Source organism: Acartia tonsa, chromosome 1, assembly GCF_053477335.1.
Source record: "Acartia tonsa isolate MP-2025a chromosome 1, ASM5347733v1, whole genome shotgun sequence".
NCBI lineage: Eukaryota > Metazoa > Arthropoda > Copepoda > Calanoida > Acartiidae > Acartia > Acartia tonsa.
This window is the reverse complement of record NC_137260.1, coordinates 19,718,146-19,743,938: the sequence shown is the minus strand read 5'-3', so window position 1 is coordinate 19,743,938 and position 25,793 is coordinate 19,718,146. Positions and strand designations below refer to the sequence as shown.

Sequence of the window (25,793 nt, the reverse complement as noted above, 5' to 3'; positions counted from 1 at the left end):
CACAGCATTATATCACGTTGTCTTAATTAGAATGACCGCCAAACCGACGGTAAGTATACTGGTTGCTCATTTATGAAATCAATCTTCACAAACCTCTACAGCCAAGCAAATTTTATTTCATCCATTGCTTTATATATTGAATAAATAACAGGATAAAGTGAATTATAGAATAAATTCACTACTAAAAAAATATCTTTGGAAACAATTATTTGAAAATGATATGAAAATTTTAAATATTCTATATTTAAAAGTTTTCAAATTTTCTAATATAGGTCATTACCCTTCAGTAAATCTTTCTCTATTCAAAAGTTGATGCGTTTCTTGACATATGAACTGTCTGTCTGTAACGCTCTTTGAATTTATCGTCATTTTTTACTGTAAATTTTAACATTAATATGTGATTGGGTGGATACTTACTATAAACAATAAATTACATTGTAATCAAGTCCTTACTTTTTCAATCGATAGAAATTATTCTCAAAAATGTTGTTATCCTTGTTATTACTATTTCTTATCTTGTAATTTTTGTGTTCTTTTTAAAAGCGAAGCTTTTCTATAATTTGAGTCGGTCCGTCCGTACGTCCGTACGTCCGTCCGTAACGGATAGCTTTTTTCGTTAAATTAGGCATGTTAGAATTGTCCTATCGATTTCAAATTTTGCATGGTGATTCCTTTAGTAGTTAGGTACGATTTAGAAAGCGTAGCAACTCTATAACATCACCAAAATGTCCATATGTCCATTTTAAACATGTTGATTTTTTTTACTTTTTTAACAACAAATTTTTTTGTGATCTAATCATCCGATTGATTTGATTTTTGGTATATTGATTCCTGGGATAACAAAGTATAATGTAATAAGCGAAGTAACTCTATAATCAAGTCCTAAAAATGTAAGTATGTCCATAAACATTATCCCGAATCAAACAGTTTTTCAACAAATTTACTTACAATTTTGCTTTGACTCTTATACATTTATATCATGATTATTTAGTTCTGACACTAAACAAGTGTTAATATCTGTTTGTCCTACCGTGTTTCAGTGCTTCGCTTTTATGGATGTTGTCATCCTTGTTATTATCTATATATTTTAATAATATTATAAATTGTCATATCAAAGTTATAAGTTTTGAGTTTATAAATTACAAAAATCTGCAAGTTGTCCTTAATATATCATATTTATGTTTTTGTAAGAAAGATAATTTGTCTGGGTCACCCTGGAGAAGAAATGGCTGTAATTTTAACAGCGAAGCTTTTCTATAATTAGGGTCGGTCCGTCTGTACGTCCGTCCGTAACGGATAGCTTTTTTTGGGTAATTAAGGCATGTTAAAATTGTCCTATCGATTTCAAACTTTGCATGGTGATTCCTGTAGTAATTAGCTACGGTTTAGAAAGCGTAGCAACTCTATAATCATTACCAGAATGTCCGTACGTCCATTTTAAACATGTTGATTTTTTTTACTTTTTTAACAACTAATTTTTATGTGAACTAATTATCCTATTGATCTGATTTTTGGTATACTGATTTTTGGGACAACAAAGAACAATATTATAAGCGAAGCAACTCTATAATCAAGTCCTAAAAATGTAAGTATGTCCATAAACATTATTCAGTTTTCCGACAAATTTGCTTCGACTCTTATTCATTTATATTCTGATTATTCAGTTCTTACTCTATACAAGTGTTCATATCCGTTTGTCCTACCGTTTCAGTGCTTCGCTTTTATGGATGTTGTCATCCTTGTTATTTTTAACTTTTGTTGCATGATTTTGTGTATTCAGTTTGCACTCTACTAGATTGTTATTTAATTTGATGCAGTGTTGATAGTTTATTATATTTCTGTGTTTGAATATTTTAGAGGAATTCGTGGCAAGTATTCGGGACACCCTTTATAAATATTTAGAGTAATATTTATATTCATAGATAAAAATTGCTTTTTTATGCATTAAGAATATATATATCAATTTCACACTCTGTATGGTTACCATATAATATTTTACTATAAGTCAATACATTTTAAGTACCCTAAATGAATATTTGGTATAATTTATCATATTGCTAGACACACTATTGAATCTAGGTTGTATGATAAATATCATAAAGCAACCTTTGCAGGTTATATAAATACATTTTGAACACCCTGTATGAATATTTGTGAGTAATTTATCATATTGCTTGACATATTGTTGCTTCTTAGTTGCATGATATTGCGTATATGGAAGTCATACAAAAATTGCATACATTTATTTATATACAAAACTATTGTGGTGTTGAGGCGAATCTAATATTATACATATATAAATAAATCCTTTTATATTACTTCTTGTCTTTTTGATAAATATTTATCGGATACTAATCATACTTATAGATATCAAAAATAAAAAAGTTATTAAAAAGAAAAATTATGGGAAAAATTCCATCCCAAGCCAGGGGGAAACGAATTATATGTATATTAATCTATGTTTAAACAAAAAATTCTGTAAAACGATTTTTATGCCGCGGAAATATATTGAATTTGAAATTTATGTATGTAGTCGAGACTGTGAAAGAATAGTTTATCATTATTTGTCCTAACCCTGGCATTTAACTAAACCATGACAACCCTAATGTACACTGCCTTCATATAAATAAATGTAATTGAGGAAGTTAAATTCCCCATGCATAATATTAGGGAAAGGGAAAGATAAAAAGAAATTATATTGTAACGCAGCTACTAAATAGTTTTACGTCTGCCCGTCACTTTCTAAGGCAAAGTATTTTTGACGAACTGTTAAAAAAAGCTGTTACCCTCAAAGGGATTGGGTGCCATTATTTTGAAATAATTATTCTGTGTTTACTACTTACTTTATTCTTTATCACTTAAGGATAGATTTGGTTAGGTTAAAATGGGCAATGGGTAACCCTTTAGGATTAGTACTCACGTTACAGGTTAGGAAAGTAAAACTACAACTTCCCCCTTGTAGTCAATTGATTAAAAGAATAGTGGAAAAATAAGGGGAGATTAAGTGCTCAAAAGTTACTTAGAGGAAAAGCTCCAACAAACTATGTATACTGCGAACGTTAATGTGAATCTTACTTTGGCTTATTGATGGCGAAAAATAATATAATTTATACCTCGTTTCACCTTTCTTTTTGTGCCTGAACTTATTAACTCAATGTTCAGATTTTTGCTTAAGCCAGAATTACTATAATTTATTTTTTGAGGGACGGAAGAATTCTGAGTTTATACAGTACAAAATCGCAGATTTGTCTTTCAAAATTTTATTATTAACCGCTAGTTGTCAGGTAGGTGTCGAGATATAGTCATACAAACACGGCTTGGAAAAAACCTAAAAATAGTACCATTGCAAACAATGTTAGTTGGTTTTACTGAAGCAGTCTGTAAAAAGTTGCCTTAGATATTTCAAGTCACGCTAAAATTACAACGAATTAATTTTATGAGGTTATGTTAATGCAAGTTTTAATTGATTATAATAATATAAATCATAATGTAATTTATTGAAGATTATTGACTAAAATAAAATTATATTTACATTATTTGTTTTGTAAAATTAATATGTTTAAGTATAATTTAACCAAATAAACACTCAAAATATAATTAGAGTTCTTGCTAGTACAATTTTATGTCCAAATAAGAAGATTTATAAGAACTTCTGTGTAAATTAAAACTTTAGTATGACCTATATCTATAAGTAAAGCTTTGAATGCCATGCCGCAATAAATGGGTAACATGAACAGATTATTAATCTACTAAATTTAGTTCAAGTCTGTTATGTATTTAAACATGGTTAAATATAGTTATGTATTGCCATTATTTCAACCAAAAAGAATATATAAATCAAAATCTTTCGTTCGTTGAAAAATATTAAAGTTTTATCAGGGATTTCAAGCCATTCCTTGAATTTCAAGGGATAAGATAATGGCCGATAAACTGGTGTACATCCCCAATGGTGATACACAAAACTACCTCTTCTGTAGGTTACAATTACTGGTTGAAACGTTTCGATACTTAACTTAATGAACCAACAAATCAATTTTCAATTAAAAAGTCCCCAATTGAGCCAACGAATAAAACAGTTTAATAAACAGTGGATTGTCCTCTCCCTCCCTGACATTTTATGGTAAATCTTCAAGTTTAGTGACAACTCTTCCTAGAATTTTAATAAAGAAAGCTCTTACTGTTTGTCTGTTTTATGTCTGTCTATATATCTAGCTATATTTTGTAATATCCTCTTATATAAAGTAGTAAGCTTTTTTGTCTGTAGCGAAGGATCTCGCCAACTGCTGAATCGATATGGGTTTTCTTTACATTGAAGCTTCATATATGTCCAGGGAACGTTTAAAACTATGTATTTTGGGCCTTCCCTCCACCAACCAACTCAAAAGCATCTAGAGGCCGTTTTAAACATTACCTCAATTTGATAGAAGTGAACCGTCGTAGAACCAAATCTACGCAGAAAAGAAGGTGTATCAACTTTTTTTTTATAGCTAGCCGGTTCTTTTAGTAAGTAGTAGATGTAAAATTTTTCATAGAATTCAGATATGCAATCGTTTTTTTTTGTAGACCTCTTATTTTTAAAGTAATTTAAGTTTTTAAAAAAAAGATTAAGTCGATTTTAAGGTACTAAAACGCAACAAAAAAAAGGAAGAAAATGTCCATTATGTACAAAAATAGTAAGATCTTTAATTTGACACCTTACTTTTTGAATTTTGTCAGGTAATTATTAAAAAAATTTATTTTTTTAAACCCACAAGAATAAAAACTTTGTACTTAATTTTATCATTTCACAGGTAAAAAAATATGGGTTAATATATACCTTTAGAATCAGAAAAATATTACGAATCCATTGTAAGCAAAATAGAAAAAAAGTAAAAAAATAAAAAATAAACAAATGGCAACACTTTTGTCTTCCCTTTTTTACCCCCTCTTTACCCCCTTCCCATTTTTATACTCAATTCAAGAATTAAGACGTTGCCTGTATAATATAATATGATATTTTCATATAATTCCTTTTATTGTAGTTTATATACTATATTGTAAACTTTTTATTTCAATTTTGCTCACAATGGATTTGTAATATTTTTCTGATTCTAAAGGTATATATTAACCCATATTTTTTTACCTGTGAAATGATAAAATTAAGTTCAAATTTTTTTTTCTCGTTAGTTTAAAAAAATCGATTTTTTCAATAATTACTTGACAGAATTGAAAAAGTAAGGTGTCAAATTAAAGATCTTACTATTTTTGTTCATAATGGCCATTTTCTTTCTTTTTTTTGTTGCATTTTAGTACCTTAAAATCGACTTAATTTTTTTTTTTTAAACTTAAATTACTTAAAAAATAAGAGGTCTACAAAAAAAACCGATTGCATATCTGAATTCTATGAAAATTTTTACATCTACTACTTACTAAAAGAACCGGCTAGCTATTAAAAAAAAGTTGATACACCTTCTTTAGAACCTAGTCTGTACAATTTATATAAAGTCTTTGTAACTAAATTTAATTGTAAACCAGTGATTAATTGTAAGTGTAATTAGGCATTAAGCCTGACATTGTGTTTACAGTTTATGTAGTATATTAAATTTGTTATACAATATATTTTGTTCAGTAATTTAAATAAATCAAACACATTATGCATTAAAGTTAATTTTCTAGTTCCCGGCTACACAAGAAAGAAGATCTATAAAATTGTACATATAATTATACTAGTTGCTATTTTATCTTTCTTTGTGTGTCAACATAAATCTAATCTAATCTAATCTAAGTACGATTAATTGGAACGGATTTTTTTTGCTAAATTAATAATTTACGCAACCAATTACATATATCAAAACTAGAAGGAGAATAGTTTATTTGGATGTGATGATGTTTTACCATTTACTACATATATAGTCTCCAGACTAACTGATAATAAACTTCAGTTGCAGTTTAAATAATATACACTTCAAATATGAGATGGGGGTAAGTTGTTTTCCCACCTTATAAAAAGCTAGCGGCAGTGCTCCTAGCTTCTTGGGGCATTATATTCAAAGGTGGAGAAATCAGATAGCAAAATGAACATTTCAATACCTAAATCTAAGAATCACACAGCCAGGAAACATCCCGATACCTATGTTAGGCTTTCCTGAAAAGGAGAATTCATTTGGTTAAGTAGTTATCGAAATCTTAATCTACAGACAAAAAAATATTGTTATTGTTGATATTATCCCTGTCCACGCATGCCTCGTTTTTATACTTGGATTCTTTTCATTATCTGCTCCCCGCTGATTTTTACACAACAATGAACAAGGTTTCAGTTTTTAACAATATTTTTTATCAGCCTGATAGAAAAAAAGGTTTATGGATATCTAAGTTGTCATGGAAATTGTTTAAAGAAGGTGGATCGACTTCAACATTATCACAATGTGTGTGCCCTGTTTCGCGATTGAATAATTCTCTATGTAGCAAAGCAAACATCATGTTCTACATGTTCTTTATTATGGCTTTTTTTATCAACATTACTTTATGTCTAAGTTTTATTATTGCTAAAGATTTTCACAAACATTATTGGGCCGGTAACTAAATCTGCAGTAAAATGATATATTACTTTTTAATTTTGTTTGGAAATTTAATATAAAATATTAGCCCCTGATTTGTATTTTTGTTAAACATTAAATAATTCTTAAAAAAAACATATATAACTAGCATATCACATTGTCCAAATAAAATTATTTAAAAACTGAACCTTTTTTATTTTTTATATCCCAAACATATCTACCCCAAGAATGTATACATATAACAGGATAGTATTAGTATCCTGCACAAGAACAAGGAAACTTAAAAGTAGTTTAAAAGCAAAGCTTTTCTATAATTAGGGTCGGTCTAACCCTCCGTAACTGTTAGCTCTTTTCGTTTATTTAGAAATGTCATAATTGTCTTATTGATTTCAATCAATGTATGATAATTTCTGTAACAGTTAGGTACGATTTTGAAAGCGTAGCAACTCGATAATTCTCACTAGAAAGTCAGTACGCCAATATAAAAAAGCTGATTTTTAACTTCAAATTTGTCGAAACTTAGATATACATGTACCAAAATTTATTGATATATTAATTAACATCGATGTTAATTAATCACATGGACATTCTTAAGAAATTATAGAACCTAGAAGCAGATAAAGCAAATTCTCACCTAAACCTAAAATATCCCCTTTAGCTTTTTTGATAGACAGACGAACAAAGTGTTTGTTATCATTAAAACAATGCGAAAGCAAAAAAAACTCCATGTGACCAAGAAAAAACTGACAAAATAAACCAAATCTTATAAATCTTTGCTGTTCTGTTTAAAGAAGGTAACATACCTTTTTTTTATAATTGACCCTTTTAAAACGATTGCTTGCAATTTCTAAGGTTCATGTCGACTGCATAACTTAAAATAAAAGTTGCTTGATCCGACATAATATCGACATCGACATGCCGTTACTTAATTCATAACATCCTCGTTATTATTGTAATTAACTTTACTGAATTGAAAGATAGTGGTTAAGTTATGTTTGACATATTATTGACAAAAATCATTACATTAAGTTATGTTAATTCATAACACTAAATTTCACAGACAATTTTTACCTGGATCTTATACCAGATTTTCTTATTCTCTGATAAAATTTTAGTGAGTTAAAATACAATCTCCCCAATCTTCCCATTTTACCTAATAACCTCCCCTCTTACTGGAGGAACAAATTGACCATTAAATGGTAAAGGAAAGATGACCTTAAATTGGTAAACTTTTTCCCCCTGTCATAATATCCACTTATATTCTACATATTATACTATTATTATAAATTCTACTATATATATGTATATTACAGAGTAACAGAACGAGAGAAAGAAAATATAAAGGTTTCGTGATATTGTTTTATTATATTTTTACATTATTGTATTACATATTATACTTTTAAAAAATCATAAAAAAGTTTTAATATAAATAAACGAATATATATAGAAGTATATTTTCATAATAAGATGAAACACAAATATGGCTAAAGGAAAATTTAGAAAACGCTGGAAGAAAGATCAACAAAAATGTAATATTTATTTAGCATCTGAAAGCAATTTACTAGCAAAATTTATCTGTTTCTTTACATGTGGCTCAGTCCCTAGCAATTGATTGTGTATGTATGTAGCCCTGATTATCTAAAGCTTACTATACATAAAAACACTATAGTCGTCAATTATTAACCACCCTTGAATTAATAAAGTTTTGGCATATTAAGCCACCAAATTAATGAGGAGTATGGACGAGAGAATGCAGGTAAGGTTGTGTGATCATAATCTGACCAATTGCAACAGTATTTTCAAACAAGAACAAATTCTTTGGTAGGACCTAAACTCGTTTTTTCCCAACCAAAGCGTAGAGTGCAAACAACTACTTCACTACTTTATGACAAACATCCTAGTCTTTGATAATTATGAATAAGCTTTGACCAAATCAAACACTTATATGAATTAATATTTTTCTGAAACAAGCAAATAATTGCATTTATTTGGATAGGTTGTGTACTAGTGTAGTTTACTTTATTTTAAAAAAGAAAATAAAAATCCTCGAACATTTTTTGAAAAAATCTGTCAAGCTTTTGAATAACTAGATAAATTAAAATAGTATTGTGATTACTTTATAGACTAAAATGTCCAAAATTAAAGGAAACGGGAAAAGATCAAATAAGGTATATGTTAATTTTTAATTCTTTAATATATGTTTCTCCCAGGAATGAGGTATAACCAACAAGGGAATTAAATCTAAAATAATATTTGGGGGGCAAATGGAGAGGTCGTCAATTTTACTATATGTTGCCCCCCAACGACAGCTGAAAAACACGTATAGGTTTCGTGATTTTTTTCCGAATTAATTTCGTTATTGTTATGAGCTGTGTTTCTCCATTTATTATCCTTTGTTTATATTTTTTTATCCCAATTCAACTCGCATATGAAAAGTTCTATTTAAGATCTACAATATTTGGCAGATTATTAGAAAGGTTTAGGCTACTTTATATTCTTAATTAAAGTCTTTGGATAGCAATACTTTTCTACTACTTCCTTAAGCTTCCTTATTACATAGCCTCTAGCTTTTTATGTTCAATATTCTTAATATTCTTTTTATTACATAATTACATTTTTTAAGGACTTTCTCATGTTTGTATTTTAAGAAACGAGTTAAAGGCCCTGTAAGAAAAATGACACGGAAACCGAAAAGTGCCACAAGAAATAAGTCAACTGCAAAACAGGATAAGCCAAATTCAACAACCACAAAAGTAAGAGGAGAAAAAATAAATTCTTTACTTGCAGGCATGAATAAAGGGATAAATAAATGGATTAGGATTAATCCTAAAATATTTTGCATAATCAAAACTTACTTTTTACCTAGCTGTGAAGATAACAAGGATTCAAAGTAATTGTTTTTTTTTGCTCTTTTAGTATAAATACACTTTGTTAGTGCTGCCAAGGGAATTCTCTATGGTTCATTTGTAATTTGTTTAAAAATTCCATCACTTTAAAAATAGTATTTTAAAATTATAATTTAGTTTTTCATTAAGACATGATCTTTGACATATCCAAAAATCCTCGGTTTTCTTATTCCTTTCTTTCAATAAAAGGGAAACAGACAAAGAAACCACATACTAAAACCCAACTTAGAAACAAGGAAAATTTATAAAGATTATAATTATATAAAAGTAACTGGATGTCTGTCTATTGCTTAAGATTTCGCTAACTATTTGGACCAGTATTGTTCTCCTTTACAGTGAAGATTCTTATAGATTCAGGTAAGGTTTGCTGGAAAGTATCTCCTGAGAAATCGTACATGAAAAAAATATCCCCACTTCTTATCACTTTTTGCGTAAATAGTTTTTATCAAATTCATTGACAATATATTCTTTACTTGCGGCTACGCCCCTAGAGGGGAGAGGCGAATTTGATAACCCAATTTTTTATTTTAGATTTTAAAAGAAAAAAAATTAAATATAATTTCTATTTCTCTTGGGAGGGTGGTGGGTCCCACTTCCCAGGACCTATGAGAAGCTACCCTGTTAAGGAGAACCCGATCGGTTCAGCGATTAGCGATATCCTTCGGTACAAACACACAGACAAACAGACATCACGTTACTTTAGTATAAGGATTATAAAATCAGCAAAAAAGTGTTGACTCATAATAAAGATAGCGATAATTTTTTAAACAACCGAGATTTAAATTGTTTAAATTCTCTATATTATAATTCATTACCCTGCTTAGCAAGATATAATCTTTATCTTTTCTTAATGCAGAGCATAAGAACTTCTAAAGGACCATTTCCCATCCGACAGATTATCAATATGAAACAAAACAAAGTATATAAGAAAACCAATAAAAAAAAAGAAACTGGAGACAGACAAGATGGTTCTAATAATGGAATTGTTTCTAATGAAAACAGTCCAAGGGAAAAGGATATGGCAACGTTTTAAACTTTTCCACCAATCAAAAACGGGTGGCATTAAGTACACTTTGCTTAGATATTATCTACATACTTTTCATGAGTAATATACTCTGACGTAAGATTCAGAAGCGAAACTACAAATAACTACAAAAAGCATGTTTATAAGATAAAATTTTAGAATAGTTATTTCTCGCATTGTATCATAAACAGCATTCCACGGATATAAAATATATAATTATAAGATTGAAAGCAGTTTTTTAGCCCCGAGATGCCGAAGGCACGGCTAAAAAACTTGTTTTAATCTTATGCTTGTGCATTTTTATATTCGTAGAAAGCTGGATATGATACGATGCTAGACATAGTTTTTTCGTATGTCTGAGGACCGGTTCTAATCCACCGGATATTAATCGGTTTCGAATAAATACAAGAAATTATATTCTGTAGTTTAAGCTTAAAACTACCATCAAAAAAGATCTTTGAGTTTAAAAAAATAATTCTTTCTGTTGCCATATCCCCGATGCGAAACAACACAAGTTCCGACCAAGCTACTGAAATTAGCGCAGTTGCCACACAAGATAAATTCTCATTTTCGGAAAGAAGATCAAGAAGTTTGCCTGGATCTGAACTGTTGTCCTCCTGGCCTGCTTATCATCTTAGAAATAAGTCTATCTATAAAAGAATTAAGTTAGATTAGATATTTTATTGAAACATTCTTTAATGTGTAAATAAATCTTTATCAGATTTACTATTATATTTTAGATTTAGCATTTATAAACAGATTAAATATTGTATCAATGTATATGTCTCTTTTGCTAGGTATTTTAAAAAGTAACACGTGCCAAAAAAATATGCTTGTTTTTATACCAAGGTTATCACTCTTGAATCAAATAATTATTAGTTGCCGTTTTAAAACACCAATGACTTGAATAAACTCAAACTCGTACCTATCTTAAAGTTAAGTGCTTAAAAACTATGATAGTATAATCGTACCTAAACTTCTGGTACCAGAAGTACTTAAAACTAGTAAAATATAATATTTAAATCAATTAAACATAAACTTTTCCTCATATTTCATCGACATTTGTCACAGGTAAAATTTACATTTATGTGCTATGCATACATATGCAGCATGATGAATACCAATTGGGCACTGAAACCTAAAAATCTGCAGCCCAGTTGCTTAATTTTTTGATCATGTCATCCACTGCTGCTGTTTTTGGATACGTTTAACCGTCAGTAAATCAATAAACTTCAAAACTAAGCTGCCCTTTATTAATATTTTAAATATTCTGTTTTTTATATTTTTTATAATGTTCCTAAGAGATCCAAGTTTAAGTAAAATATTGTCAAAATTCTAATTTTTAGGCCACAATATAGAATAAAATAGGAAGGTGAATGTGTCTAAATCTCATTGACGGTGAAAGTTTTATGACGGGTTGGCGAGAAGGAGAAATCATATCCAGTATATCAAAAACTTTTATAATATATTTCAAATAACAGATTTTTAAGGTAGATGATAAATTTTAGTTCACAGACCTATTCTAATCTATTAACGCTCTATTTATAGGAGTAAAAATAGCATCACAGACGATATAATAATTGTTTGGCCCAAAAAAGGCACAACTATTTAAATAAATGAATAGGTATGAATATGATATTTTATTTTATAGTCAGACAAAAAAAACCATAAATGGTATAAATGTATTCACCATATTAATAAAAAGCTCTTTATTGACAAATAGATTTCTTTTTAAAAGATTTCATCGATGTAAATTATTGATCTATTTAACAACCTCTAATTTTTTTTTGAATGAAAAATAGATAAATCCGTTGACACACACTTACACATATACATACATACACCAGACAAAATAGAAAGATATTTCAATATTAAGATATAGGTCAGTAAGATTTTCATAATTCTGAAATTTTAACATCTCTATTTTCAATTTTAATTGTGGTTTTAATGATCAATAGTAACAACTAGATTGTTGTGCATTTAAAAAATAAAATGCTTATACTTTTATTCATTTCTTTCAATTTAAAGTAAAAACATTTTGTTGTAAAAGTCCTCTTGAATACTGAATAACTACAAATCCTGTTATATTATAAAAGTTAACAGTTACAAATGTACAAACTTGTTTTCCTTATTGTTGGTCTTCCTGGTAAGTGGATTTTAATTTCTGTAAGTTTGATTTATTTTGGCCTTCAAGAGACATTTATTTGGTAATTCTATATATTTAGGTCTAAAAATATAATATTTATCAAATAATTTTCCTAGGATAAAATTTCAATTTTTTTAGATTTATCAACCCATATTTATTATTATAATTAGGTAGTATAATCAGGGAGTAAGGGAGGGGACAATGGATCGAATATTCAATTTTTAGGAGTCTCAGACTTTGGGGACTGGCTTAAAGGGAACATGCAAGGATTTAGCAGTTTCTAACCAATCTTGGGGACCAATTATGAATGACGTCACGCAAAATCATGCATAATCTCGCGGCAAACTAGCGCGTCAACAAAAAGATAAACAATAACAAGCAGACAGAATATTTTGATTTTGAAAATTATTTTGTAAATTGAATCATTACATTTTTTATATCTAATTCTTGTTTAATGTTAATTCATTCCGATTAGTGCGTTGTAGAAAGAAATTACATTAAGATTATTAGTTATTATGAGCAAAGCCTTCCTATAATTAGGTCCCGCACATTTGTACGTCCGTAACGGTTAGCTCTTTTCGTTACTTTAGACATGTTAGATGTTTCTTATTGATTTAATGTAAAGGCAAAAGTTTTTTGTCTTTAGCTTGATATTTCTGTAATTAATGATCCGATTAATTTTAAAATTTTAGGGAAAATTCACGAAGTCCTGAGTTGTTCAAGGTTTGTTTATCATTAAAATCTCAAGATGGTGTTATTTCATTTTTCTGTCCTGGATGCTAGGAGCGCAGCTACCAGTTATCCTAAGATATGTTACTTTAACCTTAAGATCTTTAAAATTAAGATGTACTTATGTTCTCAACTATTTTATTTATGTAGTATGAAATTTTGACGCAAGGTATCTCATTTTTATTTCGTTAAATGAAATAACTTGAGTTAAAAGTTCTGTAGGAAGGTAATTGTTTTAGTAAGTTTTGTAATATAATTATTTAAAGGCTTTTTCATGTCTAAGCTTTTTAATAAATACAATAAAAAAATTTGGGAGAAGATGTTGTAAAAGTAAAATGGTATTTTTCCTTAATTTTCCGAAGTTTTAATAATAACAATTATGGAAATGAATTGTAAACAAGGGTTTTGATCTCTAGAATTAAAGGCTTGTAGTATAGCATCAGTTTAAGGATGGTGCATTTCGAATTAAAAACAATTCAAAAAGTCAAAAATTTCCACTAAAGGTTGCTATATTGCAAATACTTGTTTTATCTGGAAATATCTGGGTTTTCAACCTTAAAGGGTCACAACTATAAAATTGAATTAACTGCCCATTGTCCCCTCCCTTACTCCCTGTAGTATAATCGAGTTATCAAAACAAGTAACTATACCTATCTTCACGTCAACATAGCTTTACCAATCTGTATTACAGGTAGTTTTGCATCTCATATTGTAGCTTAATTACTGCTTGATATAAATATGATTATGCCTCTTAAATTTATATGAAGGCATCAAAACAAATAGAAAAGTGGGTTGAGAAATGAATTAAATAAAAACTAAAAGCAGACAAAGTAAACATTCAGATACTTTGAGGCAAAGTGAGTATACAAACCAACAAAAATCCTGATAAATTGCACTCTTGAAAAAAACGAAAATGTAGGTTCTATAAAAAATTCTTCTTTGTATATTAAATTTTATCATAATTTAGACGAATGCATTTCATTAAACTTGTATTTGAGAACCCAAAAAATCTGCTAATTTAATCAGTTAAAACTATGCTATTTGATGGGAACACCACTCTAGGTAACAGCAAGAAATAGAGGAAAGTAATATTTTCAGTTTATCTTATTTCTTTGACAGTAAAATATAGTCTGAAATTGGTAATGTCCAGAATTTTACCACAGTGGATTGTATATGGAGAATATAATAAAATATATATATTTTCACAGTGTTGTTTAAATGTTACAATGTATGTAAATCCTTTATTTGACAGACAGATATAATATGCATGTGCAATTACTATGAACAGAGGGCATTGGTCTATATGTGGACAAAATTAAAAATCTAAGTCACTGGGGTTTTCATAAGTGCGCATCAGCCGCAGGTAAGTCTCAGGGATATCAACTATTTTCAGTTTTAAAAATCAGCTGGAAGTCTAAACCTGATATTGCAATCTTTCTATTAAAAAAGATTTCTAACTGGTTTAAATTTGAGGCTTAGTCACGGCTGTCGTGCCCTGGTTTTCATATTGGTATGATAAATAAGTATTGCACTATAATATCAAAAATAGTCACACCTAACTATTTTACATAATATACATATAGTTCTTACTCTTTCATCATAGGTGAACTTCATAAAAATTGTTACAATCAATTTGCCATTATAATTTAATAAGATCCTTTTAAAAAGAGCATTATCTAGTGTAGAAGCTTAGAAAGTCCACTTTACGCCCACTGTTAGGCCCTGTTTTTTCTTTTCAAGTTTTGGTATTTTATGAAAATGATTAATGAACTGAAATTTACTTATTTCTTCTGTGTGTCGGACCAGCGACATATATTCTTAATATCCATTGATAGAACAGAGCTTACTAAAGTCAAAGTAAAAGATATGAGAAGTTATTTTTTAAGGCTAGAATGTGTTGTTGTAAGTTTAAAAAAAACATAAATTATAAAAACTCACAAAACCTATTTAGATATAAGTATTTATTTCTTTTAAGCACGGCAAAAACAAGCTAATGATCATTGGTACAAGAAATCTTGACCAAAAAATTTTAGTCGCCTTACTTAAATAGCAGCCGAGAAAATCACAATTTTCATAACGCGTTACAAACGAACTGATAAAAAAAAAACTAGATTTGTACAATAATTAATATCAAAGACAAATTAAGAAAACAATATTTTTTCTTTTTAGAATCGTTAACCCGATCTAAAAATTTCTTTGTTTGCCAAATGGAGCGTGTGGTTCGTGTTTATTTTTCATCTTTAATCGTCCTACTTTTCTGGTAAAGTACTTTTTTTCAGTGTATTTTTACAATTTTTAAAATAAATATTATTATCGTCTATTATTAGTTACTTTAGGAGTTAGAGATTCAAAAACGAAAACAGTAAAAGTGTTGAACTATGACGTCAGAAAAAATTAACAATTAACCAATGAGAGGCCGCTATGTATTTTACCACAGTGAATACTGGCTTCTTATTGGTTAAATGTTATTTTTTTCTGACGTCATAGTTCGACACTTTCTTCAAAAACAAATTGAGAAAAAGAACTCGCATCGAATGTTTCTGTAATATAGGAAGTCTCTATCTCTAATCGCTTAATTGATCATGGAAACACGGTACTGGAACAATTCGACCACATTATTGACTAGCACATGTACACTGTACACATTTGGATTAGGGCAGTTTTTTCTTATTCCATTCCTATAATTAGTCAGCTATAACAAGTATTTTTTTAGGATTAGGTCTTCCATGACTTCAGCACCAACACATATACAAAGCATGCATGAAAGTACAAATAACGTTGTACCATTTTAGAGTTGTTTTGCTTCTGTTAGATTTCTGGGTTTTTAAAGCAAAATTCTCTGTCCTTTATTCATTTTTTACAGGGTAAAGTTAATGAACAATTATAGATGAAAATAAACAATTAAAAATTAGCTATTTTTAAATAATCAAATTTTGGTCAAAATTATTCCTTTTATTTAAGAATTCATCGACGAAAATTTTGTATATTTAAAATAAAAAGATAGCTGCCTTCCTTTTAAACACCCTGTATTATTCTGGATTAAAAATGTGAGGAAGTTTAGTCAATTTAACTGTTTACTTAGTAAATTAAATTAATGTTACATAATGTTTTTCAATTATTTACGATGTACTGTAGCATACATACTAACTAGCCACCCATTTTGAATTAAATACAGGATATTTATTAGAAGAGAAACTACTCTTTAATTTGAATAATGTTCATATGCATGTCTTTCTGTAAAACTTGATTTTTTAGGTTCTTTTGTAGGAAAGACATCAGATTTAAAAAAAGATTATCTAACAATCGGTATCATGTTAATATTAATGATCATTCAGATTTAAATTACAAGGTCCGTTGGTCTGTGGTCATGCTACAAAAGACATTTACATGTAGATATTGGAACACAGAAAGTGTTGATAATTATTTTAAAGTGAAAGGATCTCTGTGTATGTGTCGATCCAGAAGGATCACGCTAACCACTGAACCGATATGGTTTTCCTTTGCAATGTGGCTTCTCATTGGTCCTGGGAAAGTTTATGATTTTTTTAGCGGGATAATACCACCAACTTACAAAGAGAAATCACTCCTAGAGGCCTCTAGGGGCGTTTGTAGCCGCTATAAAGTGATAAAATAGTAAATGTTTTCTAATTAAAAGATGTAAGGCTGCAAAATAAGACAGAATAATGCATAAAGTGAAAGACAAAAAACCCGCCAGACATAAGTGACATTGTATAGTTAGTGTCAACAATCTTTTATACTCAGGGATTTAAGGATAGATTACATGGCAAGCTTTACTTTTTTCTTTTTATTTGCCATTTTTTGATACGCTTTTTATGGACAGTAAATTGTTCTTGTTTAATCCCAGCTGTCCTTAAGTTAGTAAACCTGAAATTATATGAAATTAGCTATTAAATAAAGAAAGTATTTGCGCTTTTTCATACAATTTCAACATAATTATGTGTCGAGTTTTGTATTTTTTTGATAAACTATAGAAACTTTCCCAAAACTTGTTTCACTCGTTCAAGATATCTTTTCTATCAAACATAAGACTTTACCAAATTTAAAAATATAAGATGCTACATTTAAAGGAGAACCATGTCGGTTCATCGGTTAGCGACATCCTTCATTACAGATAGACAAAATTTTGTTATGACAAAACTTAGGGATGCGCCTCTAGTAGCCAAGGGCATATTAAAACATAAATAAATCTTTCCTGTAAAGATTTCCAGAAAAGAAGAACTTAGATTATAAGGTACAGGTAAAAAACTATCTTTGTATCTATTAAAAGCAGGGAGATCTTGGACGTGTTTTAGCTACGGTGGACAATTCTATCATTCAAAAAACATTCTCTCATTGTCAAACACCTTCACCTTGCGTAATCAAAATAAAAACAGAGAGAGTGTACACAATGCGCTTGGCGTCATTCTCAAGGGATGTACCACGCTCAAATTCATAATATTACACACTAATGAAGGTTTTGTGATTAGGTTGCATGATTTTAATAGACTTGTTGGTCAGACAGACCTTCCCTTGTTCCTGCTGAATATGCTTAAGAGTGTATTTTGTATTGTTTCTATGTCTAGATTTACAGGCATTCACAGGTTTTTACATCATGTGACCTGATTACTTGGGTTCAACTGCCAGCTTTATTACTGTTAGTTAGTAGTGCTTCTATTTTAACATTTAGGTATATTCTTCAATATGTCGTTAACCATCTAGGTAATGAGTATAATTCAAAAAAAAATTATCATAAGTTACCCAGTTACTATCCTACAATATATACAGTGGTAAGGTTCTTTTTGTCTGCAGCTTATGATATTGATTACTACTGTAGAGATTGAGTTCTTCATTTTGAGAGGTTACACATAGGTCCTTGGATGGTTTTAAGTTATTTCATTTTAAGATTTAAGTCTTAGTATGGTTTTAGGCTCCTTCCCCTTATAATACGGAACCACTTGATACATAGCTACTAGTATGTTTATAGATTGGTTTGTCCTAGAGATTGTACATTTGTCAATTAAGATACTTATACTGCATAGTAATACATCAACAGCTACTGTCGGCATTTTTATTTAAATACTTATACCGATACATTCATGTTCATCCCCAATGATGATAAGAAAGTTAAACCTTCTGTAGATTACAATTAGTAATTTAAATACCTAACTAAGTGAAACAACTAATCAAAATTCAATAAAAGTCCCTGAAGCGGTTAAGCCAACGAATAAGAAAACGTTCTATAAAACTTTGGGGACTGATTTAATAAATCGTCCAATGTCCCCTCCCTCTATGATTTTTGCCTTGACACTATTTGTGGTTAAGAATTTGTGAATTAGATGTTTATATGTTCCTATGTTGGTTCTATCAAAGTAAAAACACAAGTATGGAAGCTCTTCATAGAACATTTGTAGAGGATAAATCTACAAACTTTTGGCCGAAGAAACCCAAATGACGTCATATCATAATAGTCTATTATTCTAATAAGACGTCATTCAGGTTTTTTCGGCCAAAAAATTCAAATTTGTCCCATTTGTTTTATCCTATGGATCCTATTGTGAGTTGCTATTTTAAGGTAAGAAAAGACACCAATACGCAAGGTTCATTAAAATATTCTTTTGAATACATGAAGAATCATCAAAATTCTAGGTTTGATTTTAAAGATTTTTGAAAATCTAACTCAAAGAAGAATTGAAATTTTTGGAAAGCCCTTGTCAGGCATACCTGGAATCAGGAGCATCCTGCCTACTTTATACTGACATTAAATCCAATTTGTATTGTATTTGGATGACTTTTCAAACTGCTCTGAATGTAAGATGTATAAGATGTAGGGTGGCGGGAGCAGAAAAAGTAATTCTCTAGAGAAACATTTATTTCCATTTTGTCTCCATATTAAACCAACACTCAACCTTTTTCCATCTCTGTATAAACATAGGTTAACTCTTTAAACGTCCTTTAAAATTAATTCAAAAAGAGGGTCATTTTTTCCCGTAATTCCGTATTTTTTTTCTTTATCATTCACCATTTTATATATATTCATTTGGTTATAATTAAGAACACTTTGACTTAATAAGAGCATTTGACTACAACCCAACACCTAACTTTATAGAATTATGCCAAAAAAAGACCCTTTTTATCAGGGGCGTCCAAGCTTTTTATTTTGGAGGGGTTAAATTTTTTAAAGGGGGGGTAATTCTTTTTTTTTTTTGGGGGGGGGGTAAAATGGCGCGCGAAGCGCGCCGCAAATTTTTTTTATTTTGGAGGGGTATTTTTTCAAATTATTAGTTTACAAACTTTTGACAATCATAATTGGTAATTTGGTTTATCATCATTGGAGAAACAAATATTTATTACAATTGTCTTATATATTAAGATAACTGATTGACAATAGTTTGTTGTATATTTAAAAAATTGGGTTTGTGAATACATACTTTCTTTATATAAATATATCTATATGTTTTTGCAACATAAGACAAAGGACGTCCTATAACACACAATGTTCTTCTTTTAATACTTCATTTTTGTACTTTTGACAATCTTCTTGGAAAGAACAAGAATTTTTAAATAACAAAACAGAATAAGATACCACTAAACATTGCATTAAGTATGAACTAATACAGATTATTTAGACACATAAATGTACTTTCAGCAAGACCATCACAAAGATTTAAGTGTTAGCTATATACAGCATCGTGTTATAGATAGCTTTCCACGGATATTAAAATAAATTTCTCATTCTAATATTCGTAGAAAATTGTCTGTAATACGATGCTATATACGATCTTTAAGTATGGCTGATAACTGGTTCTAATACAGAGGATATTAATCGGTTTTGAAGCCATACTGGAACTTTTGGCAATAAATTGGTCAATTAAAAGAAATCATAAAAAAATTTATAGCTACACCGCCCATTGATGATAAACTAGTTTTTTTGGACATGATTAGCTAGATATAATAATACTTTGGACTGTCCTTTTATAAGATTAGACAGAGACATCGAATTTGTGCATTGAATTTATATCCATTTAAATTACAATCCTGGACATATTTCCAGTTAATCTTACATTAACGCTTAATATTTAGAATTAGCTAAACCACTAAAATTTTTAGATATTAATAAGGTTCGAATTCATCGGTTGTTTTACACTCATTAAAATTAAAAGTTATAATATTTGACATATAATTATAATATAAATTTTTGGCTGTTTTTAAAATGCATCTAAGTTTTGGCTTGGATGATGGTATTGTAATTACTATAATGGCTGTGTAAGAACAGTTACATATAAGATTTTGCACATTAAAAGTTACTATTCGCCTATAGTATTACAATCTTTTATCAATAAGAATTCAACCTACCATAATGTAGTATTTGTTTTTAATGGTTAATAAACTTTTTTTAGCATTATTAAGAATCTTTTGGGACAAAATAATATTTGTAGCATAATTAATAAGTAGTGGCATATGTAGTATGTACTCATATGAATCTCATAGCTTTTTATCAACTTAAATAAGAACTTAAGAATATATAATTTTGCAAACTTGTTTTTTTTTTAATTGCTGCGTCGTTTTTAAACTTTGCATAAGAAACACTTTGGTAGAGTTTTGACCTTTAGTTTTTAAGTTTTACAATTGAGACTTTGCTTCTATAGAGATATGTTTTTTTGTTTGGTCTAATTGACATACACTTTTATTATTACCGGATATTGTACTCTTTTAATTTGCTCGAATCTTAGCTGTTATTGTTTACGTATTCAAATAAATATTATTCTATTTTCAAGAGCATAGTAACTCTATATTCTTATTGTCACAGTCTTTATGTTGGACAGTAACAAATACCCGACCTAGCACGTTTTTCCTTTTTTCTTTTAATTGATTTTATTTTCAATGTCTGTGGTATTGAAATTAGCATGTTAAAGGATTTGCAAATTGCTCAGACCAAGTACAAATATCTTCAAACTTAATTGAACCATTTTATAATTACAAAGTTGTATGTTATCACATGTTAGAGAATCACTTTAAAAGCCACATCAAGTATTAAACTTATTGATTTTCCAATAAAATGTGCTTTGAAAATGTGTTCGAATTTTCTAATATAATATCCTATAAACCTGATTCAAATTTTTCAACAATTTCCCATTATCAAGGAAATAATTTGGTACTGGGATGTGTTCGAATTCATTTCCTTTCCGCTGGATTAAAACGGCCTCCTATCCATAATGAAAACACATGTATCATATAATAAAAAAACATTCTTAAAAATTTATCCAAATCATAGGGTTAACAATCCATGGTTTGTTTGGTCGGGCCTCTATCCCCTTCTGGGCCTTCAAAATAAGAACTTAGTTTGTAATTTTCTAGCTATGGACAATTGTCTAAGCTACCATACGATAAATATATATTAATGAGTATTATTGATAATTAAATTGAAGAGTTAGAAATTAAAGTAAAGAATTATCTGACAGTAAACACATAGTTTAGATTGGTAGGGTCTTCTTAATAAAATGAGAAGTTGTTAAATTCCTTTATGTTTAAAATAGGTCACATCATATATACATGTTTAATTTCAGGTATTTTATTTTTGCAACTTACCAAGAATGTCACTATGTAAAATATTATATAGTAGCTGACTAAAAACAGCTTTAATCATGCATATATCTTCGAAATATAAAAGATAAACATTAGCAAAGGTCATTGTTTAGAATTATACAATTACTATAGAATTAATAATTCATTAGATTTTAAAATATATAGTCACAAGCAATGTCTTGGGTAGGGCTCTGCAATGAGGGGCGAAGCACGCAAATTTTTCACCCCATCCCATTTAATTTAAGGGGGGGGGGTGGCTTTTTACCTTGGCACCCCTCTCGCCTTTTTTTGTGGGGTGGGGGGAGACTCTGATCACAAGACAAACCTGTCAATATATTTATATAGAACTTCTACAAATCAGTTAAGTGGTCATATTTTAAACAATGACAGCAGAATTTCAGATTCCATTACTACTCCATTGAACCCTGTTGTATTAGATTGAAAAATATTCCCTATACTGCCATTATATAATATTAAAAGGTTATGAAATTTCAGTAATGGAATAGTAGGACTCTGGACATGTAAAGACTCTGATAATATGTGTTCGTATAATATAAATTACCCTTAGAGAATTGTTACTAGTGGATGGAGGGGGGGGGGGGGTGCTTATTTGGCGACCTTCTTCCCTAAATCATATAAGATATCAGGACAAACTAAAAAGCTAAGTTCTCTAGATTTGAAAATCAGAAATTTTGTTTTAAAAATTAAGCTATGTATTGTACAATGTATATAAATGTACATATTATTAAAGTCTATATGCAATCATAGATATACTAAAATGCACTGTAAACTAGCATTTAGCTGCCTTGTAAAATGCAAACACTTATTAAAACTAAATAAACTATTGGCTATAAAGCAATAGGAAAACTTGGTTAAAAATAAAGTAAATTCTAAATAAGTGATAAACATCAATTCAAATATTTAGTCTTAATTAAACCACAAATTTGATGGATAAAAAAATACAAACATATTGCATTGGAGTACTGTTTACTAATTTTCTTTTTAAAAGCGAAGCTTTTCTATAATTAGGGTCGGTCCGTCCGTCCGTAACGGATAGCTTTTTTCGTTAATTTAGGCATGTTAGAATTGTCCTATCGATTTCAAATTTTGCATGGTGATTCTTTTAGTAGTTAGGTACGCTTTAGTAAGCGTAGCAACTCTATAATCATTACCAAAACGTCCGTACGTTCATTTTAAACATGTTGATTTTTTACTTTTTTAAAAACAAATTTTTATGTGATCTAATCATCGGATTGATCTGATTTTTGGTATATTGATTCCTGGACCAACAAAGTATAATGTAATAAGCGAAGCAACTCTTTAATCAAGTCCTAAAATGTCCATAAAAGTTATCCTGTATCAAGCAGTTTTTCAACAAATTTACTTACAATTTTGCTTTGAATCTTATAAATTTATATTATGATAATTAAGTTCTAACACTATACAAGTGTTAATGTCCGTTTGTCCTACCGTTTCAGTGGTTCGCTTTTATGGATGTTGTCATCCTTGTTAATTTTCAGCTATCAACATATTAAGACTTTAAGAGTCATATGTGTCTTTGGCAGACAAACATAAACGTGAATAACTATTCTGAAGAACTACTTAAAACTTCATTTCAATCTGTGTTTTTATTTTACTTTTATTAGAATGGATATGTTACCTGGTTGTTACACAAAATTTTCATGTATTCTAATAAAATGAATCTTTTACATGGCTAAACTAACTATTCTCTCCACCCAACCCCTTTACTCCATCCTCTCCCCACCTATTGGATGAACGAACTGACCAATAAATGATGGCCATGTTAGCAACCTAAATTGACGACAATTTTACCCTTTTTATAACATCCAGGTATTTTCAAAATCCATTGTTATTACGTTGTTTTTACAATACTTGCATACATCATTTTGCCGTTTTTATTTATAATGTCCTTTAATGTAATACCCTTAAATAAAGCGATTAATATAATACTAAAAAGTTGCAATTATTTTTTCAAACAAAAAGTTGGCGGCAAATAAGTTTTATTTGAATAAAAAATCCGGACCTGGTGCCTATTTGTGAATAAATTTGTATCTGCAAACACAACCTTCATTTTATATTCATTTCCAATTTTACTATCAAAATATTAACCTTAGCTTAGTTTCAGAGACATAGCGGTAGATTAAAAAGAGAAAAATAACAATTGTTTTAAATGTTCAAATCTTAATAATCTATAATAAAAAAATAGAACGATATCTGTTCGATCATTAGGATCATGCTTAGATGAAGGAAGATGTCCATCATATCTATTTTCGGTTCGATTCGCCCCATCTCTTTATGCATTCCCCTTTGAACTGGATTTTTCTGGATTATCTATTCCAAAACTTATTAGCGCTGTTTCGTTATTTGGCTACTGTTCAAGAAATTAAGGCTTAAGCTGACATTAAAATAATTTTTCTTGTTCAATTTCATTTAAGTAATAATTGATTATAAATGTTGTTTTTAAAGGTAAGTTAGATTATCGTGTACCTATGATTACAAATATATCTTATATAAACAAAAAATAAATTACCTTTTAAAAATGAAGCTATTGTATAATTAGGGTCGGTCCGTCATCCATAACAGTTATTTTTTTAAAGTTTTAAAAAATCAACATGTTTACAATGGATTTACGGACAATCAGGTAATGTAAATTGTACCTAACTACTAAAGGAATCACCATGCAAAGTTTGAAATCGATTTGATAATTCTAAAATGCCTAAATTAACAAAAAAGCTAACCTTTACGGACGGATGTACATACAACGGACCAACTCTAATTATAGAAAAGCTTCGCTTTTAAAATTAAAGTCCTTTTACTGAATACAATATTCAAACAATTTTGCAAGAAATGAATGTACAATTTCGTTTAGACACTACTAGAGTTGTTGTTCTTTTGTCCTTCCAATTCTGATTATAGAGCTTTTCTTTTATGGATGTTGTCATCCTTGTTTTTACTGTCTCTTACATTATTTTATAGACAAAGAAACTTTATAATTATGATTAAGTCTAACCGTCTTGCGAGTCAGGTCTGCTTTTATGGCTGATAATATCCTTGTTCAATGTTCATTATGCATTTATTTTGTATGGTTTTTAATCTTTTTAGTTTTAGTTACAGAATAAATTTAAAATATTATAAAATCTAGATGATTAATTACTTTTTCGAAAAACTAAGCTTTTTATAAGCTTTTCAGGTCAGTCTGTCCGTATGTTGGTCTTTCTGCAGCGGATATCTCTCAGATATAAGGTAAAACCAAGAAGTAAAATAAATCTTAAATATTATTTTTGTGACAAATGGAGAGGCCGTCAATTTTCTATATGTTGCCCCCAACGACAGCTAAAAACCACGAATAGGTTTCGTAATTTATGAAAAAAATATATTTTGTTATTGATATACGCTGGATATCTCTTTTCGTTGATTTGGGCATGTTATAATTTTCCCATCGATTTCAAACTTGGCATGAATTATTAGTTACCAGAAAGTCCGTTTAAAGACGACAATTTAATTGAAATTTAGTGTATAGGCATTATAAGTGTTATAACTTTCAAAGAACTCATAAAAATTGTTAAAAGTCGTCTTTAATATTCGAATATGGTATTATAATATAAGTTTTTGTTCTGTAGCAAAGTATCTCGCTTACCGCTGAACCGATTTGATTTCTTTTGCAATTATCTTTTTTAAGGAAGGTATTTAATTATTTTGGGAGAGCGTATCTCTACCTTCCCAATTTAAAATCCCCCCCCCCCCATTTTTTTAATATTACATATTAAAACTCAAATTAAAAAGTAGAAGGGCGGTTGACTTATCCCCCTCCCAACTTAAAAACACCTAGAGGCTTCTAAGAGGCGTTG

At 29.3% G+C, this 25,793-nt stretch overlaps 1 long non-coding RNA gene across 1 annotated transcript; it reads left to right on the top strand.

Moving 5' to 3' along the window:
• Positions 1-8,596: 8,596 nt before the first annotated feature.
• On the top strand, positions 8,597-9,678 carry LOC145314531 (uncharacterized). Its single transcript, XR_013877800.1, has 3 exons — positions 8,597-8,704; positions 9,185-9,323; positions 9,632-9,678. It is a non-coding gene; the product is annotated as an uncharacterized LOC145314531 (long non-coding RNA).
• Positions 9,679-25,793: the final 16,115 nt, after the last annotated feature.